Consider the following 23,148-nt stretch of genomic DNA (forward strand, 5'->3'; position numbering starts at 1 on the left):
CCGCGCCCCTGCTGGAGGCCGGCGCCAAGAGCCTGCTTCGGCCGCCCGCCTAGCCACTGCAGTCGCATCTCAGGGACGATCTGAATCTCGCACATGCCAATTCAGGCCATTGCTTTTGGGAGCTATGCCCCCCGCATGGGACGAGAGTATGCTGTAATTTCTCCTCAATGGAAGAATGTGAGAGCGTACCCCACCACGAGGCGAGATAAAGCTGGGCTCCTTGCATCACCTCTGCAGCCTGATGACCCCTCAGGGTCCATCCGTGTGTTCGTCTGCGGCTGAGCTCTTAAATCCAACAATACACTTTTCCACCCCCACCCGGGCCCCCTGCAGGGTAACTGGTAAAAAAAAAAAAAAACCCTTTATTTAGCGCTTTCTTAAAGGCACGTGGGCCATGTGAATGCCTTGATACTAAATCTTCCGTGGCCCTGTGTAACTGTGATGAAGAGTAACAAAGTTAGAAACGTTCGAATTAATGATTTACCCTCAGCGGGGGTAGAAGCTGTAGGTTGGAATCTACAGGAGTCCAAACCTCAGTTCCAATTCAGGGGCACTATTGCTCTCTTTCTGTGTCCTCTGCTTGGAGGAGGGACTGAAGAATGAGTAGGATGAAGAAGAATGGTATAGATGCTCACATGACACGCTCTTATGGGGAAACAGGGCTAATGGGCAAACAGCGCGATTAAGTAAGGGTTAACCTGGGGAGGGGGTGCAGGGGATGGAGCTAAATAGCAAGGGAGTGTAGAGACAGGAAAGGTAAGCAGTTTCCAAAGTATTTTAAGGCAAGTTGATGGCAGATGTAGACTTGGCCTGGAATTGGAATAAGAGGCTTGGATTTAGGCATTATGGGCGGAAAAGTTGAGGGGAAAAGTATCACTGACACCAGGCTGGGAGGAAAGGGTTGTATAAGGGATAGAATAAAAGAGTGGGTCAGGGAGTGGCAGGAAATAGGGACAGATCTCCAGAGACAGAGGATCTTAGTAACAAGAACATTTACTGAGGCTGAGAGAGCCAGTTCTAGAGCGGAAGCATGACACGCCCACAGGGATTCAAAACATTTGCTGGCAAGGAGGTGGGGGGGGGGGGCAGCAGTTGTTAGAAGCAAGGGAAAGCCAAGGAGCTATCGCCCAGATGCCCTGGGTGATGAGGACGTTGACCTGATTCACAGAAAGTAGGGGAGGGAGAAAGCCACCTGGGCAATGAGAAGGGAAAAGGTCAGAGGATTAATGGCAGATGAAAGTGAAGGAGCGTCCAAGGGGAGTGTGAAGGTATCCAGTTAGAAGAGAAGAATACAAACAGTAGCCATGGGCAAGGAGAGGATGGAAGGTCCGTGGTGAGTCAGATGCTGGGCTTGTTGAGCCTGAGTTGAGTCTGGCAGCCCCAGAGGCTCTGGAAGCATAAATTTCCAGCCGTGGTCAGTCTGGCGGGGCAGATTTGGGAGGCTATCCACAGGAAAACTCTGAGCCCACTGAAAAGCTGGACTTTCTCCTCTCTCTCACATCAGACCTCACTTGGTAGCTTGATTTGAATTTTATGTCTTTATCTTTGCTTGTCTTATCCCCGTAAAAATTGTAAAAAATCAATAAGCTATTGGATTACCTGGCAAATCATCACATCTGGATAATTTCCTAACTGGATAGTGCTTTTCCAGACAAGGACTTAAGAGTAGATGGTAGAAAACTTTTTTTCTTAGTCCAAAAGTCCATTTGTGTTGGACATGGAGTCTTGGGCTCTGGTCAGGTTACAATGTTAATAAAAGTGATGTTCCCTAGTAAGTTTCAATGAATAGTTCATATGCAACATACACATGGTCACATTCAGAGCTGTTACTGACATTGAGACTAGGGGATAACCTCAACTCGATGCCTTGCTGACACTGGCATGTTGAAATTTGGAAATTCCTCATATTGCAGGCAAATATTAGGTAGGAAAGGAATACCTACCTAGGTAGAAAGTAGTAACATTGTCTTAGACGTGTGCTTGGCCCCCATACCGACTTACTGGGCAGAAGTCACTATATAGTATAAAATGCTTTGATTTGTATAGGGCAGCACATCACCAGGGTATCCCCTTTTGTACTCCCTTGCTTTGCAATATTTCCAGTGTATTCTTTATCCTTGTATTCAAAATAGAGTAGGTAGGGAAAGAGAATTCTACTTACTGCCACACAAATGGGTACATGTACTGTTCCTCTTTTCTAATACACACTTAGTTCTTAACTTACACAATAAACTTGTATTCTTAATGGCATCTCTTGTCTTGGAACAAGGTTTGGTGGTACCCTGGTATTGAAAGAGTGGAGGGAAAGCAAACTAACTTGAAGCTCTTTGACCTCCCTGGGAGGCCAGAAGCCTGAGAGAGTAGTAAATCTCTGAAGAAGCCAGGCAAAAAAAAAAAAAAAGAAAGAAAGAAAGAAAAAGAAAAGAAAAAAAACCCTGCAATAATTACAGGGACAGGATAGGTCTGAATAGGTGTCTTGTACATTTCACTCTTCTGACACATGGGAACCATGCCAATCAGTAAGGCCGGGGTGCTGTCAAAGAACACATGGACAGTGACAAGTCTCATGCTGAATGAGAAGTTTGACATTTTAAAGGTCTGCTAGCACTGATTTATTTGTCAGAAAAGCAAGTCTGGGAATTGTTTATCATGCATGTGAGTTTGTGTGTATGTTTAATACTGGGAAAGGTATACATCGTTGTTTCCCTAAAAAGAAAAGAACCCAAAGGTCAAAGATGGAACAGATTTGGCCCAAACTCTCCAAAAATAAATAAGTAAAAAGCACTACAGGAAAAAATGATCTCTGGGTTGCAGCCATGTACTGAATACTTAAAAATAGAGATGCTGTAACATTTAACCATTAGTGCATACTTTTTAACAGAAGACCAAATACATTTGTGACTTAATAACCAAGTGTTATTCCTACTATGTTTAAATCTATTTCTTTATGTGATAAAGTGCAATCCTGCCTTCAGATCAAGAGGTAGGAGAATCCTGACATGATTAATTCATTCATACAACCACATTTTCACTATGTTAATTAAACCATTTACAAAATAAGCCAATGTAAAAACAGTGTGTTCTTGAAGTTTCCAATAGCTTGAAAAATGAATGCACCAAAAATGAAAGGCAGTTTTTCAATTTCATCTTGTATTTTGGGTAATGATGGAGGAGATGATCTTGAGTTTTTCTTTTGCTCAACTATGCTCAGTTTTTTTTCATTATTAGAAACAACTGATTACTAGAAACCGGTCGGTTAAACTTGGGGCAAACTTTTAAATCCATCAAGTGTCTCTGCTAACACAAGCTTATGTCTGCAAATTTTCTATTCTGGTACCTGGAGGGTGACTCTAATTACAGAAAAATCTTTTTTTTTTTTTGTCTTTTTGATAATTTTGTTCATAATTCTCTTTTGTGATTTCCCTTCATGATTTTACTAGCCACTTCTGAGTTACAAGGGCACAGCCGTGGCCCCCGTGTTGGCAGATGTTCAAACACAGCCCACAGTTTAGTTGCAGGAAAATTCCCACTAGTCAAAAACAGACCCTGACTTGATCTCTTTTTAGAATGAGCCTTTTAAAAACAGCTCTGCTTTAAACAAAAAATAAAAATAAATAAAACAAGTCTTCCTCTAAAGGGAAGGTAACTAAGGAAAATAATGCTCTTTCAAATCCTTGACATTTGGGGATAAATCTTCCTGAGAGGCAAATCCCCAGGGGCACCTGAGTGTATACTCGGGATCTTGAATAATTTACAGATTTCAGTTAGGGCCAGTTTGCTCCAGAATCCTGAAGAACCTACACAGGTCGGCTGGGTTGGTGAGGTGGGCCTTTTACATAACTACTGGTCAAAGTGACTGAAGCAAACTTCTGGGGGCGGGGGTGCTCAGGGAACTCACAACATCTTAGCTGTAAACTTGGACTATGGCACCTGGGGAGTCCAGTTCCCACAGAGCTTATGTTCGAGGCCAAACCTAAGCTTATGCTGCCAGTGCCAAATAAGGCCATAGGGATATATTCAAGGGGCTTATTATTATTATTATTATTATTAAATTTCAGTAAGGTTAAACCTTAACCTGGTTCAGGGCAGTACCATGCTAGTCTTTGGGAAAGAGGGTCACTTAAAATGAGGAACCAGGCATTCTTCCCCACCTGTGCACTTACCAGGTGTCTTAGTCCATTCAGGCTGCCAAAACGAAATAACACGGAATGGGTAGCTTATAAAAAACAAAAATGCATTTCTCACAGTCCTGGAGGCTGAAAGGACTCAGCTGAGGCACCGAAGCTCTCCTACAGTAGGTGGGAAGTAATGGAGGAAGTCCTCCAATTGCAGGAGGACAGGAAGGCTGGAGCATCTGATTTGTTGATATGAGTGTGTTTTAATTTATTTTTATTTTAAGATTTTATGATATGAGTGTGTTTTAAACCTCAGGCTAGATTGCTGTGTTTATTCAGCCTCTGGAAGACACTGTCAGGGTGCCTAGGACTGCCCTCTAGTGTCTGTGATCCTATGGAATTTTCTCATGAAAAATAATTTAATCTCACAACTACTTCGATGGTTTTTTTTTTTTTCATTAAAATGTTTCCCAATATTGAGTTGATCTCTCCTACATTCAACACTGTCTTTGTCTCCTTGTTATGGCTTTGCAAATCATCAGGTGAAAGAGAGGAAAAGAAGAAGATAGACAAGAAGGATGGAAGGAAGGAATTTGCCCCTAAAAATAATATTTCTTATTTTCCCAGCTAACTGCAAAATCCAAATCAGATTTCCATGTCATCCATGTAAGGACTGTGTCTGATTCAACCTCACTTGCCTACTTGATTTTGTGGTTTGTTTATCCATTTTCTTTAACCATTCAGCAAGCCTGAGCACCGGCTATGTCTTAGGCACTCTGCCAGCCCTCGAGACACAATTGTGAGCTAAAGAAATAGAATTTCCTCCCTACATGGAGCCTATGATCTAGTGAGGAGTTAGGTGGCAGACAAGCTAGCCACCTGATAACATGATAATTAATGGATAAATTGATAAGCTCCAGGAGCAAAACTAAGAAGGTGTGCTTTGAGAATAATGGGGGTGAGGGTAAGGTGGAGAAGCTTTTATGAGATATTTTTCCTCAAAGAATACAGACATGTGAAAAGCCAAAGAATAAAACACACTATTCATGCCACAACTTTAAAAATATATATATGGTTATAATCCTGTTCACCCAGATCTGGAAAACAAGGAATCCTATGACTTGTTTGGGGCCATTGACTTAGAGAAGTTTAGTTTTAGCAGAATTTATCTGTGTACAGGGAATCAAGTTAGGGCATTTAGAGCTCCTAGGGTACCAATGTATTTTGTCATCTGTGTAACTTACGTAAAAAGGCCTCCTACTTATTCATGACAGTGAGTTACACATGCCCATGGCCTTGATCATTTCAATTCCTCTGTTCAAGAATGCCCTAATCTGTTTCCAGTCTTAGCAGTCTTCAAGAGAACAACTTGAAGGTTGGAAGTGGATTTTTGGTCTTCTACTTAGATTGCTTAAAACGTGACTAACTGACTTAAGTTGACCTTTCTGGTTTTTATTGTTTTGACTTATTAAAAAATGTGTCCTTTTCCCAAAGGCCTCTGGGCACATGCACAAAAAAACAGAAATATGACAAGTTAAATTAAAACCAGCAGATGAAAGTTAAAATACCCTCATAAAGAAAAAAAAGAAAGACGCCAAGTCGAGTTACTAGAAGGAGAAAACTAAACCAAATGGATTAGGCTTAGCCCAGTTTTCAGCTGTTTGTAAGGAGGACTTGTTCAAAGTAGATCTTAGAGTAACTTCCTACAAAATCCCTGAAAAATTTTGCCACTACTTAGTATGGTACCAAATCAGGGAAATAATGGTAATTCCCAAAGAGGGAAGGGCTCTAAATTGTAATTATTTTTCTAATAATGTTGGGATTGTTGTTCAGCCCTTAGTCACTGTGTGATCTCACTCATTTGCATCTCATTCTTGCAAGGTGAGAGATTAGCCCTAAATATAGTGGACATTTCTCTCTTGAACCCTAAATTTCTGCTGTCAGCTCAATCATGGTATGATTCTCTTTGGAAATCAATGCTGTTCATACGTGTTGAGGCCGTGTATAACGTAGGCATTAAGAGCATGAATTCCAGAGCCAGATATCTGGGTCCAGAGCCTAGTTTTGCCACTTACCTATAACACTATGGGCAAGTTACTTACCATTTCTATGCCTCAGTTTCCCCAACTGTAAAATGAAGACACTAACAATATATCACAAAGACCTATGAGGACTCAACGAGTTGAAATGTATAAACTTATATGAGAGCCCATATGAAAAGCAATATAAGGGTTAGTCATTATTATTACTTACACTTCTAATTGGTTATGGAATGACATTATCTTTTCCTCTCCATTATCTACATGTGCCTACCCTTCACCAGGGACATCAGATATTCACTATTTGCCTGACCCTATCCTGGAGATGATCATACTCACAACCACTGTGCCTTGTTGTCTTGGTTGAGCCTTCTCAATTAATACTCCTTTGGGCAATAGCAGTTTGTAGAGAGGTTACCAAAAAATCTTGAGGGTTTTTTTTTTTTTTTCTTCTGGTGGGTAACAAGTGATGTTTCAGGCATATTAATTTAAAAGTTATGTAAATAAGGGAGAAACAGAGAATAGTTGGTACATAGTTATATTGGTCTACATGTGAAAAATAAAGATCAGAATTAAGGAGGTACAATGCAATGACAACGGGTAGTCAGAAGTTTTGTTTTTAGTGTGTTGTGTGTAGTTGTGATCTTTTAAAATGTATACTTCTATACTTTTAAATTTGAACTTTTTGAATCTCCGGGTTACTGTCTTAAAAAAATTCTCAGCTAGTATGTTTTCAAATATTGTTTCTTTTCCACTGTCATCTCTTTTTGAGATGCCAATTAGGGTATGTTTATAACTTTCTCATAGTATAGTCTGTCCTCTTATTTTATTTGACATTTTCCATCTGTTTATTTCTACATGTTTTATCTTAATATTTTTCTTCTATCTTTCATCTCACTGATTATCTCTATAATTGTGACTAATCTGCTGTTAAATCAGTCTATCAAGTTCTGCATTTTGGTTAGCGTATCCTTAAGTTACAGAATTGCTATAGGTTATTTTATTGTCATAGTTTCTAGTTCTCTGCCAAAGTTACTAATCTTATTTTTATTTTATTAAACATTTTCAGGGTTTAAGTTTTTGTCTGTTAACTTTATTATGTGAATTGTGGGGGAGGGGTCTGTTTATATTATCTGTTGTTTCTCTTGTGTTTTGGTCACATCTTGTCTCTTTGTGTGCCTCTTACATAGCAACATTTTAAAAAAATTAAATGCCAGATATCGTATATTAGAAGACACACAAGTAACCTAAGGCCTAGAATGAATCTGTCTTATCCAGATAGAGTTTACACTTATTTCTGGCAGGCTTCTATGAGCAACAATACGGCTAACTCACTTTAATCAATTTTCATAGATCAAGATGACTCAAATCTGGGCTTCTGTTCCTGGAAGGGCCAATCTATTTCCAATTCATCCTTAGAGTGTAAACTGTTGGGGTCTTAACATTAAGTGTGGAATATTTACCATTGAACAAACTTCTTCCAAGACCATGGGTTACAATTTTTGTTTCCTTAACCCAATAAGCCCTTCCCACCCCAACCTCTCCTTATTCCATTTCATTAGAAAAATAAAAGATTCTTCTAGGGAAACATGGCTCCAGATATTGGTTACCAAGTCTCATGGACATTGGCTCAGCAATTCCTTAGTGACTTATGAATGCCCCAATACCTTTAAAACTATGGAAAAAATACTTTATCAACTTCTAAAAATTGTACTTAGCAGAAGGGTTAGTCTGAAATATCTAGTCTGGCATTACCAGAGTTTGAGTCTGGATAATTTGGGTGAATAATGGTGCTCCTTTTAGAAATGTAAAATTCTAATGTGAGACTTAGTTTAGGGAAAAGAATTCAGCTTCAAATACTTTTATTTTTTTTTATTTTTAATTTTTTAAAAATTTTTTGAATTTGAAGTAAAATTTATATATACATGTAGAGTTGTCCAATAGTTGGTTTGAAATACAGGACAGAACCTTGATGAATAAGTCAACTGATTCTTGCATTAGATTTTGCATGTAGAAAAGAATATTCACCAAAACATTTATCTCTTCCTCAAAGGTCCAATTGCAGAGATAATAGGTGACCTATATGCTAAGGGGTTACTAATATTTATGGTCATGAGCTTGATGCTTTCCTTTACCCTTTATATATATATATATATAATCTCTTTTAATATTTTTAAAATATTCCATTTTGAAAAAGAGGAAACCTAAATTTTATGGGGTTATTTAACTTGCAGGAGCTCACATGTCTCGTAAGCAGTAAACCTGAGGATAAATCACAGAATGTCCCTCTGATTCCCAAGAACTTACTTTTTCTATTACTCCATTTCTATTTGCTAGATTTGGGAAAGGAAACTATCATCAGACTCTTTGAAAAATCAACACAAGGGGCATTAAAACAAGTGCTATCACTGAGCGAGCCCAGAGGCAACACCTATTAGCAACAAGCAGATCCAGGGACCAGCTTGTGTGTCTAACATCTTTCTCCAATAAAAGTAACAGGGTCCCTTGGAGAAATGGCTGATTCTAAGGCTAGGGAAGGAAATATATAAGATTAAGTTGAAGCATCTTGTAATGTAGAAAATAAGGAGTGCTCAAAAAACAAACTGATGGGGGCATCTGGGTGGCCCAGTCGGTTGAGCATCCAACTCTTGGTTTCAGCTCAGTTCTCGTTCTCAGGGTTGTGAGTTCAAGCCCCACATTGGGCTCTACCCTGGGTATGGAGCCTACTTAAAAAAACAAAATAAAAGCCAAAAACCAAAAAACATAAAACCAACTGATGGGGACACATCAAGGGGATACAAGAGTCAACTTAAAGAGTTCCCAAAGGCTCCTTGAACAAGAAAATAAATAATATAGTATTGGATTATAACCCAAAGTATAAAAGAAATTATCATGAGCCCTGTTATGGCCTGAATTGTGCCCCCTCACCCCCACCAAATTCAATATGTTGAAGCCCTAACCCCCAGTGTGAACATATTTGGAGATAGGGCTTCTAAGGAGGTAAATTAAGGTTCATAAGGATGGGACTTTAACCCAGTAAGAAAAGGAAGAGACACCAGAGATCTCTCTCTGTGCGTGCGCACAGGGGAAAGGCCAAATAAAGATATAGTGAAAGGTGGCCATCTACAAACCAAGGAGAGAGTTCTCATCAGAAACCAACCCCACTGTTACCTTGATCTTAGATTCCCAGCCTCTAAAACTGTAAGAAAATAAATTTCTGTTTACGTCATCCAGTTTGTGGTATTTTGTTATGGCAACCCTAGCAGACTAATACAAGTCCATAGCAATAAAAATAAATGATTGAATAAATAAAGAAATGGGGAGAAGAGACAAGTTCCCATATGGAAGAATTTTTTAAAAATGTGTGTAGACACTGCTCCCTTAAGAAGGGGAAGTGAAACTTCCTACCCCCTCAATGTGGATTGTACACAGTGACCTTCTAACAAAGAGTGTAGTATAGAAAGGGGGTAAATATTCAGAAGATTAACATCCTCAGTAGGAATTTATGTTGATAATGTACCCTTGATGATGTGATGAAAATTGTACTTTACCATGTCTGTGGTCTTCCTCCCCAAAACTATAATCCCGATGGAATCAAGAGAAAAACAACAGACAAACCCAAATTGAGGGACACTCTACAAAATATCTGACCAGTATTCCTCCAGAGTGTCAAGGATGGCCAAAAGAAGAAGTCTAAAAACTGTCACCCCTTAGAGGAGCCTAAGAAGACATGATTACTGAATGTGATGTTGTACCCTGGGTGAGATCCTGGAACAAAGTATAAAACTAAAGACATTTCAAAGGTGAAAACTAAAGACATCTGAATAAGGTATGAGCTTCCGCTAGTAATGTATCAATTTGGTTGGTAAGTTTGACCCATGTGTCATACTAATGTAAGATCTTAACAACAGGAGATGCTGGACGCAAAGCATATACAGAAACTACCTGTACTATTTTGTTTTGCAAGTTTTCTGTAAATCTAAAACTATTCTAAACTTAAAAAGTCTATTTAAAACGCACATGCAAAATTGCATATTTGTTATATCTTCTATATAGTTTCTCTCCACACTGTTTCTCTGAATAATCCAAAGTGAATTTTTATTTGCTTTATCTTGGGAGGAGAGTTTAGTTCAGTTTTGTTTCTTCTCACTGAGCAGGACCCATTTTTTTGCAGTTAAAATTGTGCCACATCTTGGCAGAAGCCCAGGAGATAAGGAAGGCTGGGGTGGGGAGGGCCAGCTCAAAACCGAGCATGTTTAGCTGTATGAATGAGGAATTCCTGTGGGCATACTTTAAAGATGCATGTGTGCAGTCCCTGTATTTGAGACATCTCCACAGCTTTATCCCTCTCTGCCTTAGTCATCAATTTCTTCCTCCCTTTGTAGAAAATCTCTGAAAATTCCTGAAAACAATATTTGCTTTTAGATGTTTTGGATTAAATCCTCTATTGTCTTTTTCCTTTGAATCTCTTGTTCTCCCTTTTCCCACAGAGAGACTCCCAGATTTTTCATTTTATTTTAAGATTATGTTACTGAACCAGATGATCCAACTTCATCCTTTGCTTCTCAGGCTTAAAAAGAAAAAAAAAAAAAAAAAAAGAAAAGAAATAAAAGAAGCCCATGCTGTGGGATTTAACAAACACCTCTACCTCTTCCCTTCCAGACCCTGTCAGCTGCACTGTTCCAACAGCACTCAGAGTAGATCTACAACTCCAAACCCCATTCCTCCTGGATTTTAGTGCTGGCTTTCCACCAAAAACTTGCTCCAGCTGTATTGGCCTCTAATTTCTTAACTCTTTCTTTTTCCTTACTCTCTTTTTGAGCGAGATGAAGGAAAGGAGATTTCTTCACTCTTCCCTCAAGTGTTTATCAACCACCTAGTATATGCCGGCCACTGAGATTACAGCAGTGAATAAGGTAGGCGAGGTCCCTGCCCACATAGAAGCTGCATTCTAATGGGTGGGTGACAACCATGAAGCACTTGTTATCGTTACAAGATTTATTTGCATGTGTGATTTCACTTAGTCCTGATGATGTAGGCACTATTGTTATCCTCATTTACTGAGACACAGATGCTAACTGACTTACCCAATGACATGCAGCTAAGTGCATGATGGAGATACAATTTAAATCCAAGGGCTCAGATTCCAGAACACTTGGATTCCTAACCATTATAAATATTGGTACAATTGTTATTTGAGGGTGGGTAAATACTATCCTATTTCTTTCTAATCTAAAAACATATATATTGGGTTTTTTTTGTTTGTTTGTTTAGAATTTATTTATTTGAGAGAAAGAGCGTGCATGCAAGAGCACAAGATGGGGGGAAGGGCAGAGGGAGAAGCAGGCTCCCTGCTGATCAGGAAACCCCCTTCTGGGGCTCCATCCCAGGATTCTGGGATCATGACCTGAGCTGAAGACAGACGCTAAACTGACTGAACCACCCAGGTGCCCCTGTATGGTGCTTTACAAAAAATATCTGTAATAGCTCTTTATTACAATTCTAAAAAGAAAAATCAGTTCACTTTTAAGGGAAATGAATTAAGTTGGCATTCAATAGTTGCTTAGGTAGCATACCACCTATCCCCTCTCTTTCCCATTTTTATGGGGAACCTCCCGCCCCTCCACATTCCGGCCCCCATTACAGAGTATGCCGGTGGTTCAGGTGGGATGGAGCCTCCAGGTAGGCTCTGATTGGCACTAGCCAAATAGCCTGTGATTTGGCTACCAATCTGGCCACATGATTGGTAGGCGTGAGGTTTGTAATGAACCAATCAGTGCCTGGCATTCTAATAGCCACCATGATTGGTTCAGGTTTATATAACTAGAGACGAGAGGTGAGTCTCTCTCTCCTCTAGATTAGGAAAGAGGAGGCAGGGTCTCAAGTGCTGCTGACCGCTGTCATGGAGGAAGAACTGGGAGAAGCAGAGATAAACGGAGCCAGAGTTCTGACTGAACCACGCCTTACATCTGCCTGGCTTTTCAACTTTTCAGTGATGTGAGTTGTAAATACTTTTTATTGTTTAAGTCACTTTGAGTTGGAGTTTCTTTTAGTTTCATTGAAAATCATGCCATCTAACACAAATAATTTTTATATTAGGCATATAAATTCTAAATAAGTAGGTTTTTCAAAAACAAATTTCACCAGAAACTAGGGGGGAAAAAACCCCACTAAATTATCTAGAAAGCTTCAGACATCCAGAGAACATTTGCAAACAAATTTGAATCTTTGACTTATGTGAAAAGAAGTAAAATAAAATACACCTAGCCGGGTGTTTACTTGGTTTCACATATGAAGATAATCAAGATTGTGAGTTAATAGTTTGGGGCCAGATGTAACAGATGCTCAGTTAATTGGCCGGCAATGTGCTGGTTTCAGATTGTAGCATACAATTGTCTTGGATTTTGTTGCTAAAAACACTCCTGTTTTTGTCAAACAACACTGTTTTGGAGGTTTGCCACCACAAACACAGAAAGCTGGCTGTGGTGAAAATTTGTCCTTTTGGTGGGACCATGAGACACCACTAGATTATAATAATGTGAGAGGCAAGACATCAGCCTGTATGTCTTCAATTAATCATGTCTTCCTCAGTAAATTTAAAAGCACAGCTTCATTCTCAATAGCTAGTAACTAAGAGTGAGGATAATAGTGATGTGATTAGGATTTTAAAATGTACAGGAAGTTGCATTCTATCTAAGAGTGTGTACACATCCAAGGACATTCCCTCCATGTCCAATTTCATGTTCCATCCTGATTTTATCCTCCAAGGACACGAGACCAAAGCTAATCAAGAATCAGTTAAGATGTGGCACAGACTTTTACCAAATAGGGAAGACACAGTCTGGAGAGAAGTCAGCTCTCTGATAGGAGATCTCCCTGCAGTTTTTTAGCTTCCCTATTAGCTTTGTTGGCCCAAGATGCCTGTAGAATAACAGTGAAAACGGCAGCCTTCCACTCTGCTCTTAGAACAAAATATTAAGAAAATAGAGGTCTGGCTCCAGTGGTAAAAACAGAAGTGGTTAGAAGCTTTTACCTCCCGTTTCTATTTCTTTTAATATGAACTACCGTGTCTGACAATTGGGATGTAGACAGGGATAAATCATATATTTATTCCCATAGGAATAAAATACCTCTGGATCTCTGCCCTCGTTCTATTAAAACTAATGAGGGTGAAATTCATGTCTAGTGCAAGTGTAACATCACATGCACGCAGCACCTAGGCTCTGGACAGATTGTGTCCCAGGAGCCAGTTTTTATGAGTTGTATGGAACTTGGAATGTATTTTTTGATGGGAACAAATATGGTTATCAATAAGTCAGCCCACTAGTTTGTTCATAATGGCCTCGTAATGGAACAGTATATCACAAAACCCAACCACGACATTAATGGTGCTTCTGGGGTGAAGTGGTTCAGACCACACTTCCGTTGCTGTCCTTCTCCCTGGCTGCAGTGGGATTGGGGTCCTTCTTGGCTATTCAATAGGGACATGGCGGAGAAGTGTGGAGAAAGTAATTGGTAGGTAGGAATAGGCAAGGCCTCAAGTATGGCAGCAAATAGGACTAAGGGGCTCTTGGAAAGGGGATGAGAGCATTATTGGGCCAGGAGATGAGAAAGTCATGGCTCCTAACAGTGTAAGTCCTATGGTCTCTCTTATGACTCCTCTCTTTTTAAAAAATTCTTGTCTTTGAGGACAACATCAAGGATGTAGATTTTTGCCTAAGGTCACTTCAGAGACATAGGAAATGATGGGGCATTAATTAAGTTCAAAGAATTGGGGGGTTTCAGTGAATCTTGACACGAGTGCAGGCTCTCCTGATGTTACCAAACACCTCAGAGTTCTGTATAGTAGAATTTTCATCACCTACAGTCATCAGATAGAAAAGTCAAAATTAAATAGATGTCAAACATTACCCTGACATGAACATCACTGTAACAAAGGCCTCGTTATAATCTTCTTTTCCTATTCAAGGCAAACAAAATTTGACTTCTCTTTGAAATGTGAGCAGAGTTAAAATTTTATTTTTCTTCATTATTTGTGAGTTTTGATTTAGTTCAATTTTATTTTAGGAAGTACACATTCATTTTTCTATGAAAAACCTAAGTATACATCTTTATATATTTTGTCTATGTGAACAAAAACCCTTCTTCAATAAAATAAGTTGTATATACTTTTTTGTGTGAAGGAAAGGTGTCCATACCTTCCATCAGCTCATCAAAACATTGATGTCCCCCAAATGGCCAAGACTCACTGCTCCACTAAAATGAAAGTATAGGTATTAATTATGGGTCCATTCATAGTTATGATTTTGGAGAAGGGCTGGAGATTTTTCCTACAGCATTCAAAATTCAGGCCTTATTCATTTGAAAGGACTGAATTCCTTTTTTTAGGATGACAAAAAATTTGTACTTGCGGGGTTTTAATCTATGTCTTAGCAGTTTACAAAAGAGAAATGTTGTAAATATATTTACATATAAACATAAAACATTATAATACTTATTATTGAAGGATAAATACGCATGTAAGTTATCCAAGGTGATAATAATCCCTGATCATGAAATTATTATTTCTTGGTAGGACACTTGGTTCAGGTTTGTCAGTAATGAAACAGTGAACTGTGTAAGCTACTCAAGATTGGGAACGCTACCTTTTGTGTTCTTTGAACCTCTCTCAAAACCCGATCTCTTGCTCTCCACCTTTTTATGTATATCATAATATTATACTCTAATTCCATACTCGGCAGAATAAATACTCACTGCAAGTCTAATTATCTTTCTTTTGTCTTCTTATTACCCCCCATCTACTCAATAGTCTAGTTAGCCTCTTCAGGTATTATTCTCTCTGTCAATATCCTCCTCTACTCTTAATTCTTTCTGATCTTCCACTGCAATAATCTTTGCTCACTTCACCAGTTTTCTGTTATCACAGGCTTCCTGAAATTCTGCCATGCTCCAATCTCCTTGCTTGGCAAGAAAAAAAACAACATAAGCATTGGATAACCATTGCATGAGCATATTCCGTGGGTGTCAGGCAATGTGCTAGGTGCTGGGAGTGAGATACATGGTCTCTGCCCTCCAGGAGTTAAAATCTAGGCAGATTGAGCAACCTGGTAATATCTTCCTGGAAGCTTCTGTCCTCTGCTAGTAAGGAAAAGAGCTGTTGGAATGAATAGTTTGGGGGGCTGCCTTCTTGCCGTATTTACCTATCAGATGTATCCCTGAGCATTGTATGGGCGCCAAGTAAACATGACATGCCAGTCTCATTTTACAGAGGGCCAAGCAGACGTGCAAAGATGGTGGCCATTTTACAAATAAATTCATTTCAACATTAATCACTCTGAGAACATTCCAATTTTTCTACAAAAAAAAAAGTCCCATTCCATTTTGACAGCTCTGATGATGTGTCAGTACTTTGAGGAAGACTGCTTTGGACTTTATTTAACCAGCCAGTCACTTAGCCAGTTAACATGTTTGCTGAGCACAGGTTGTTATGTGCCAGATTCTGGGCATTCAGCAGAGAACAAGACAAAGCCCCCACCCTCAGGAGTTTGCAGTCTATTGGAGAGAGTGCAGATAGAGATCCATTTCTCTTAAGCCTGCTCTAATTTCCTTTAAGTCCTATAAGTGCTATAAATCGCTGGTTTGGTTTGCTTGGTGGAGCCAAGCTTGGAACTCCTAACTTCAGAGCCCCCAGCATGTGACAAGGCCCCTGACAGTGGCTCACTCAATTGCTTTTCTGCTACTGTGGTTGGCTTCACTGGCTCTACGTGGGTCACTTTTTAGTAGAGAGACAGTGGTAAACTTAAGTACTCTGAATAGAGTCACAATAGTATTCTTTTGCCAAGTTCTTATACAAAATAGACTGTCTGCTGTTTGTGTGCGCTCCTGTAAAACTCATAAAGGTGGATGTGATCCATAGTAAGACTAAGAGATTTTCCAGAGATATTGTAATTTGATTTCTGGGAAAACAAATGGTAAACCAAAGCCTGGGATACAGCCTTCAAAGCATTTAAGGGCAGATATTCCAGCAGAGTGGGGTTTGAACTGTGTGAGATTCCACTCCTCCCTCATCCTAACACTGCCTCCTCCTTGCTCTAATGCATTGAGAACACGACATATATCCGTCTGTCCTCATTCAGGGACCCTATGCTAACATGCACTGGAAACAAGAACTTTCTTCAAATAGCGCTATCAGGTTTTCTCATTATTTCCCACACTGTGATTTCCAGAGGGAATAAATACCACCCTGGCCAGGTTGGTACCTTTTTTGTTTGTTTGTTTGGGGTCCATCTATGCCTACTTCTTTTAGCCACCCATCTACAACCTGGGGGAAGGAGAACACCCCTGTATCTGATGCTTGAGGACCTGTGGTCTTTTAAGCTGATTAGGGTGCCCACTTGGCACTGTGATGGTTAATTTTATATGTCCACTTGTCTGGGCTGTAGTGCCCATATATTTGGTCAAACATTACTCTGGGTGTGTCTGTGGGGGTGTTTTCGGATGAGATTAACATTTATATTGGTGGACTTTTGAGTAAAGCAGATTGCTCCCCATAATGTAGGTGGACCTCAACTAATTAGTTGATGGCCTGGATAGAACAAAAGACCAACTTCCCCCAAGCAAGAGGGAATTCTGCCAACAGACAGCCTTTGGATTTGAACTCTTGCTTGGGTCTCTAGCCTGCCAACCCACCCTGCAGATTTTGATCTGGTCAGCCTCCACAACGGTGTGAGCCAATTCCCTGAAATGTATCTCAGTCTCTCTCAAGCTCTCTCTTTCCCTTCCTCCCTCCATATATATGCATGTATATGTGTGTGTGTATGTATATGTATACACATACACATCCTACTTTCTAAAGAACTCTAATATATTTGGTCAGCAGATACCTGGGCTACCAACAAATACCTGGTCCTTTGGCTCCAAAACTTTGTGATGCTGTAGCTCTAACAGAGTGGTGCTTATGTATAATGACCCCTCCCTGAAAAAAAGTAGTAGTCATGGAATTTGGAGGGTGCACAAGAAAGAATATGGAGGGAGGGTAGCTCTATGAAGCAACCAAGGGAGGCTAAACCCATGTACTTTGCCTGTGCCATAGCAACACCCTAGCTGAGCCCTGGGCCTATTCAAAACATTACATGTTATCCAACAAGAGTTTTAGTGGCCTTATATTTGCCATGACGTCACAGTATGCTGCCAACTAATGTATTTATTTAGAAGGATTTGGACCACTGGAACCCATTTTCCTCTTGATCAAATTGAGCACTTAACACTGGGAACTTTAAAATGAAATGTGACCAGTTATTGGAAATTGTGGTCAAAGAAGGAAGTGGTGGCAACAATAGACTATCTACCATCTGTTCTACCCAAGGTCCCATTTTTAATGGATGGGGACATATGTGGTTGGCAAAAGAGATGTTAATAATAATCTACCCTGGATTAATTTCACCGAGATACCACGTTTTCCCCCTTGCTTTCTCTGTGGAAATCATCCAGAAAAACTTGGCTCTCTTAATTGACATGTTTCCTGTAGTGGTCCCACCTTTCAAGGACTCTGCTTTCTTAGAGTGCCCACCACTCCTCCTGTTGTCCCTCCCTTCCATTCCTATCAGAGCAGAGCCTTGTCCCCACTGGTTGCTCTTCTTGTTCTGATAGTGAGTGTTTATAAGCCACTGATCTGTTGACTCCAGTGTGGTCAGAAGAACAGTGACTCAAATCCTATCGGTGCAACTTTTTCAACTTATTAAATGGACTGCTTAGGAATAAGAGTTGTATCTAGCTAGACTAAGCTGACCAGAAGAAGGTTATCTGATTTATTATGTAGTTTAAAACATTTAAAAATTATCAGTTTCTAATTTTAAACACGTTCACAGGTTAGCTAAGCATCGATAGATGACCTGGTCCCATATATCCTCATAGATTATCTGGCCACATCATACTTCCACAGTTTGAGAATTTTGTCCTCATTTTGTATCCCAATTCTGTAGAGCATTGTTCTAGAACAGTAATTCACCACCTTGGCTATGCTTCTTGTGGGGTTTTAAAAAGTACTGGGTTTAAACTTTGTGCCAAAGTTCTACCTCTGAATATTAGGATTCAGTAGATCTAGGAGGAGGCCAAGTGATGTATAGTCTTAATATCCTAGGTGATTCTGTTGTCAGACCAAACAGCTGACTGTTCTAGATATTCCAAGTCTGGTTCCATCTGCCCACTGTATGCAGATGATCAGGCATATGGATCATATCAATTGATACTCTATATTAACTCCAGAGGAGAACCTCTTACTAAAAAAGACACATGCGCTACATATTCCTAACAGAATTCAGTTGTAATGACTCACATAGCCACTGGCCAGAACACTCCCTTTTGTATCAATCATTGTTCCACTCCCGCTGGTCCCCTGCCATCCTTGGCACTGCTGTTAACCTAACAGCTGGTCAATATTAAGGAAGCTATCCTTATACACATATAAGGAGTTCCATAGCTAATGCTGTGCCTCGGGGGGGAGGGAGTCAGGGAGATTTGTGAGTCTGGGCTTGCCTCCAAACACAATGTACATTCTGCCCACGCCAGCTGCTGAAAGACCCTGACTTCCGACTCTCCAAGGTAACTAGAGAAGCTCTCTTCAAGGTCATCTTGCCCCATACCTTCTATTCATGCTCATCCTGATCATCAAAACTCAAGATTCCCTTCTTTACCTTGGACCACAAAGAGTGTATTAGAAGAGGTTCTGGGCAGCCAGTGGCATTAAAATCAGCCACTAGGAAGTGTCTGGTTCAAAGAGGTACTTGAGGGAACCCCTCTCCCACCTCAGCAATGTTCTAGGGAACATTAGGGTTTGCCCTGGGTAGTTCCACCCCTCCCTTCCTGGTAGGAAAGAGTCATAGCAGGTAGGGGGTGGTGTCTAAGTTCAGTGAGCCCCTTTTATGATTCATCCCACTAAAATGCAAGGGGGCAATTGCTTTTAATAAAAGCTGCAACCATTTCTTTGGGGGTGGGGGGGTGTTCTAAGACTCTGTGCCCTCCCCCTGGTGTAAATCTTTTCACTTCAGCTGGCTTCTTGCCTTCTACCCAATGGCCACCCTCACACCTGTGTTTTCTTTCCATCTCTTCTTTCTCCAACCCTAGCCTCTTGGGATTGAATTCCCAATTGGATGTAATAAATTCCTCTCAAATGTGCTGGTTCTTGGGTCTCTAGTGGTCAAGCGACCTTTTCCCCAGTACCCTTTCTAGGTTCCTGGGATGGATCATTGTAACTCAGGCCCAGCAACCAAATTCCCATTCTTTGGGTAGATGAAGGGGCTAGACCCAAAACATGCAGCAAGACTCAGGAAGAAAAATCAATACTACTTCCTGGCATGTAGGAAAGAAACTGTAGAAGAATACCAAGTCCCCATGGGGTTTCTCCCTCCGATTGCCCTATAAGTTACCACAAGTACTGAGCTATTTCTTAATTACTTTGTCATTATTTAACTCTTGACTTATTTATTTCATGTTCCTAGGTTATTAGTCCTTTGAAGGCAAGAATAACGTGCTGTATCTACTCTGTGTCTTCATAGTATCTGGTATAATCTTTTACTTGGAATGGAGGACAAATAAATATCAATACACGTATAAGTACTAAGAAATATGAAAATATACATAACTAGCACTATCTCCATATACAAAGATAGAATTAAATGGAATGAGCTCAAAGGGTTTTCTAGTTAAATGATCAGTGACATCTAGAAAGAGTCAGTGAAAGATAGGAAGGGTCTACCCAGTCCTTCTAGAAGGGGGGCGGTGCAAATTCAACAAAAGAATTTTTGGAGAATGGCTGAACACATATTCTGAAATGAGAGCTCTAAGCAACAAACTATAGATTTGTCCAGAGCTCTCCCCCAAAGCAACAAAGATGTTCAGTGTGTTGTGGTAACAGTCTTCAGTGCTTCCTCAATCATCAACCTAGTGTTAACCAGGGTGGGCTAGAGACTCATGTCTGGAATCTGCTTTCTCCAGGCCTTTGTTCTGCACCAGCCATGACCTCTTTTTTTCTTTCTTCCTTTTTTTTTTTTTCTTTAAAGTCCCTGTAACTAAGCACAGAAAATAACTCGTCTTTGCTCCTGTCCCTGCTCCCAGTAGTCTCCGAGTGATGGAGTTTTCTGAACCGATTTTTAGGGAAGATTTTGCTTCTCCCAATGTGTTCTGCAAATGCTGGCCAGCCTCTTTGGGTTGATGCTGTATCTCTGTCTTTTCTCTCTGCCTGGACCAAACCGTGTTTGGATTCTCTTTACAGGTTTTCTTCTCTTTAGGAGAGGAGGATCCCATTGTCCAGCCAACTCACTCTGTGCAGTTATTTTAAGCAGCTTTGGTGGGAGCAACTCCTTTCTGCTTAGAGTCTGGGTTGAACATGGACTTCCCCTGTGCTGCCATGGCGCTCCCTGTAGCTCAAAATCAAACCACTCAGAGCCATTGTTCCATCTGCTCACTTTGGCCTCAGTGGCCTGTGGGAGCCGTGGTTAATAAGGGATGAGAGAGGGTGGGTGCCACTGTTCATAATTGGGGGTGAAGGTGGTTTGATGATGGGGCAAAGAGTATGCGGTAAAGTTCCCCTATAATCCATCATTGGTTTATTTGATCATAGCAATACGTGTAATTTGGGGTCAGTGAATAGATTCTGTGGTGTAGGGAAGCATCACAAAAACGTACTGAGGAACTTAGATTTTTGTTTCTAGATGGGACATAAAATAGGAGGAGGCAGGGGCAGGTTGGTGAGGAGCTAGCTCAGTACAGGAGGTGGGGAGGCCTATGGCTACATCATGAGGAGAAAGGGATAACTCTTGGGACCGGGTAATGGAATGGAAGGAGTGAGGGAGGAAAGGTTAGGTACCACAAGGCCCAAAAGAACATTGATAATGCCGCCAGCACCTGGGAAATTGGAGAATCTGGCACGGGCTCTTTGTGAGTTAGTAAGGTGCCCCTTTTGAACAAGCCACTCAGTGGCTCACATGTCCTTCAGTCTTGGGTCCTGGAGCTGGCCTGAGCCCCAGGACTTCACATCGGGGACAGATTTTACAGGCTGATGTTCCCCACGCCTGCTTATTTTTCATCAGACATTCTACCGCTGGTTCACAGAATTCTGATTGCTGACAGCATGTGTATGTTCAAGGACTTGTGTGACTTTCTGCTGCAGTGCTAGGAAAACAGGGCTGGGGCACCTGGGTGGCTCAGTTGGTTGAGTGTCTGACTCTTGGTTTCAGCTCAGGTCATGATCCCAGGGTCCTGGGATCAAGCCCTGCATCAGGCTCTGTGCTCAGCGGAGTGTCTGCTTAAGGATTCTCATTCTCCCTCTGCCTACCTCCATCTCACTTGCTCTCTCAATCTCTCTCTAAACTAAATAAATCTTAAAAAAAAAAAAAAAAAAAAAAAAAAGGCTGTGTCTTCTCTAGGGGGATATTCCATGTATATCTCCTATAACTTCTCTACAAATTATGATAGCAGCCAGAAAGTAGGTTTTTCATGAATTCTTCAAAAAAATCTACTGGGTTACTTTCTTTTTCAGTTTGCATGTGGAGGGGACTGGGGGTTGGGTGAGGGAGTGAGAAAGAGGGACAGCTTGGGAGATGCATTTTTAGCGCTATAGGAGTATTTTCTGGTGCGGTTTGGTTTTGTTTTTGTTTTGTTTTTGAGAGCGGTAAAGCCCAAAGCTCAATTTGTTTTTGATTAGTTGTAATTGCTGAAAAGAGACCCTTTGTCTTGGGCAAAGCCAGAGAGGAGTGTATATATCAGTAATGTAATCCCAGATACTTGATGGGCGCTCTGTAATTAAGGCCAACCGTGATAAGCACAGATAATTCTCTGTAGAGGGGGCTGAGGCAGTTAAGTGTAAAAGGCTGGAAATTGTGCTAGATTCAAAAGACAGGGTTTTGAATGCATCTGGAATGACGGCTAAATCTGCTCTAGTAATGTAGATGAGCCATTTAAATCAGAGCCTGGGTTTGTGAATAGGGCTGAGTTACAGGATTACATCTCTGTTTACATGAGGTCCTGGCCAGGAGCTGTGTGTGTGTGTGTGTGTGTGTGTATGTTTTGATTTTAGCTCTAGGAAGTAGAGTTAAGGAATCAGAGGCTGTCTTGTGTGCTTCCAGTATTCCAAAAAAATTTTTTTTCTCTTAACAACTCAGACGTTCTAAATCTCATGTGGAAGTATTCAGAAATACGGTAACTGGAAAGACTTGAGTCAAGCCATTAACAGCTTGCTGGCACTAAATAAGGAAATGCGAGACAATCCCACTGGTACTGATGAACCTTTGTGTGGATTGCGAAGCTTTTCCTGGTCACAGGAAGAGGCAGCCCCATGGCTTGTCCTTCTCTGCCACATCTGTCTTCCGTGAATTTACAGCTCCCTGGGTACTAAAAGAATAATGAAAAGATTTTTTCTTTTCCTCATCAAAGTTCTGGGACCCACCTCCCCCCCCTTCCCCTGCCTCTCTCCTCTAAAGAAAGACACTTTAAAGTATGTATTTAAGTTAGGAACACTCAAAATTTTAAGGAAATTAAATAAAATAAAATCCGTCAATTTAAATATAAATCACAGATTCTGTCAGCATGCCATCTATTTCATTACATAATCACATAATCCCACCAGCCATTGGACAAAATTTCAGCACCTAAGTCCTAGTCTTTGAAATGATGACATCGTAAGTGTCATTGTATTAAATGCAACAGAAACATGGAGCATCTCTAATTTTTACGGACAGCACTAAAAACAGTGCATACTAATATAACTGCATATCTTGCCATTTATTAAAGGACTTTATTGTATTTTTCCATGCTAATTGTCAAGACATTAAAATGCAGAAACCATGTACAGGGAACGTTTCTTTAGTGCTGACAGACTGATACCATATCATGTATTGGGGCCAAAAGATTTTTCTCCTATGGTAAGAACTGTTAATATTTGACTCAGTCTGTATTTAGGAAATCATTCCACAGCTATTAAGAGTTCTAGAGGCTAAATT

The sequence above is a fragment of the Phoca vitulina genome, unplaced genomic scaffold (genome assembly GCF_004348235.1).
Source record: "Phoca vitulina isolate PV1807 unplaced genomic scaffold, GSC_HSeal_1.0 scaffold33, whole genome shotgun sequence".
In the NCBI taxonomy this organism is placed as follows: Eukaryota; Metazoa; Chordata; class Mammalia; order Carnivora; family Phocidae; genus Phoca; species Phoca vitulina.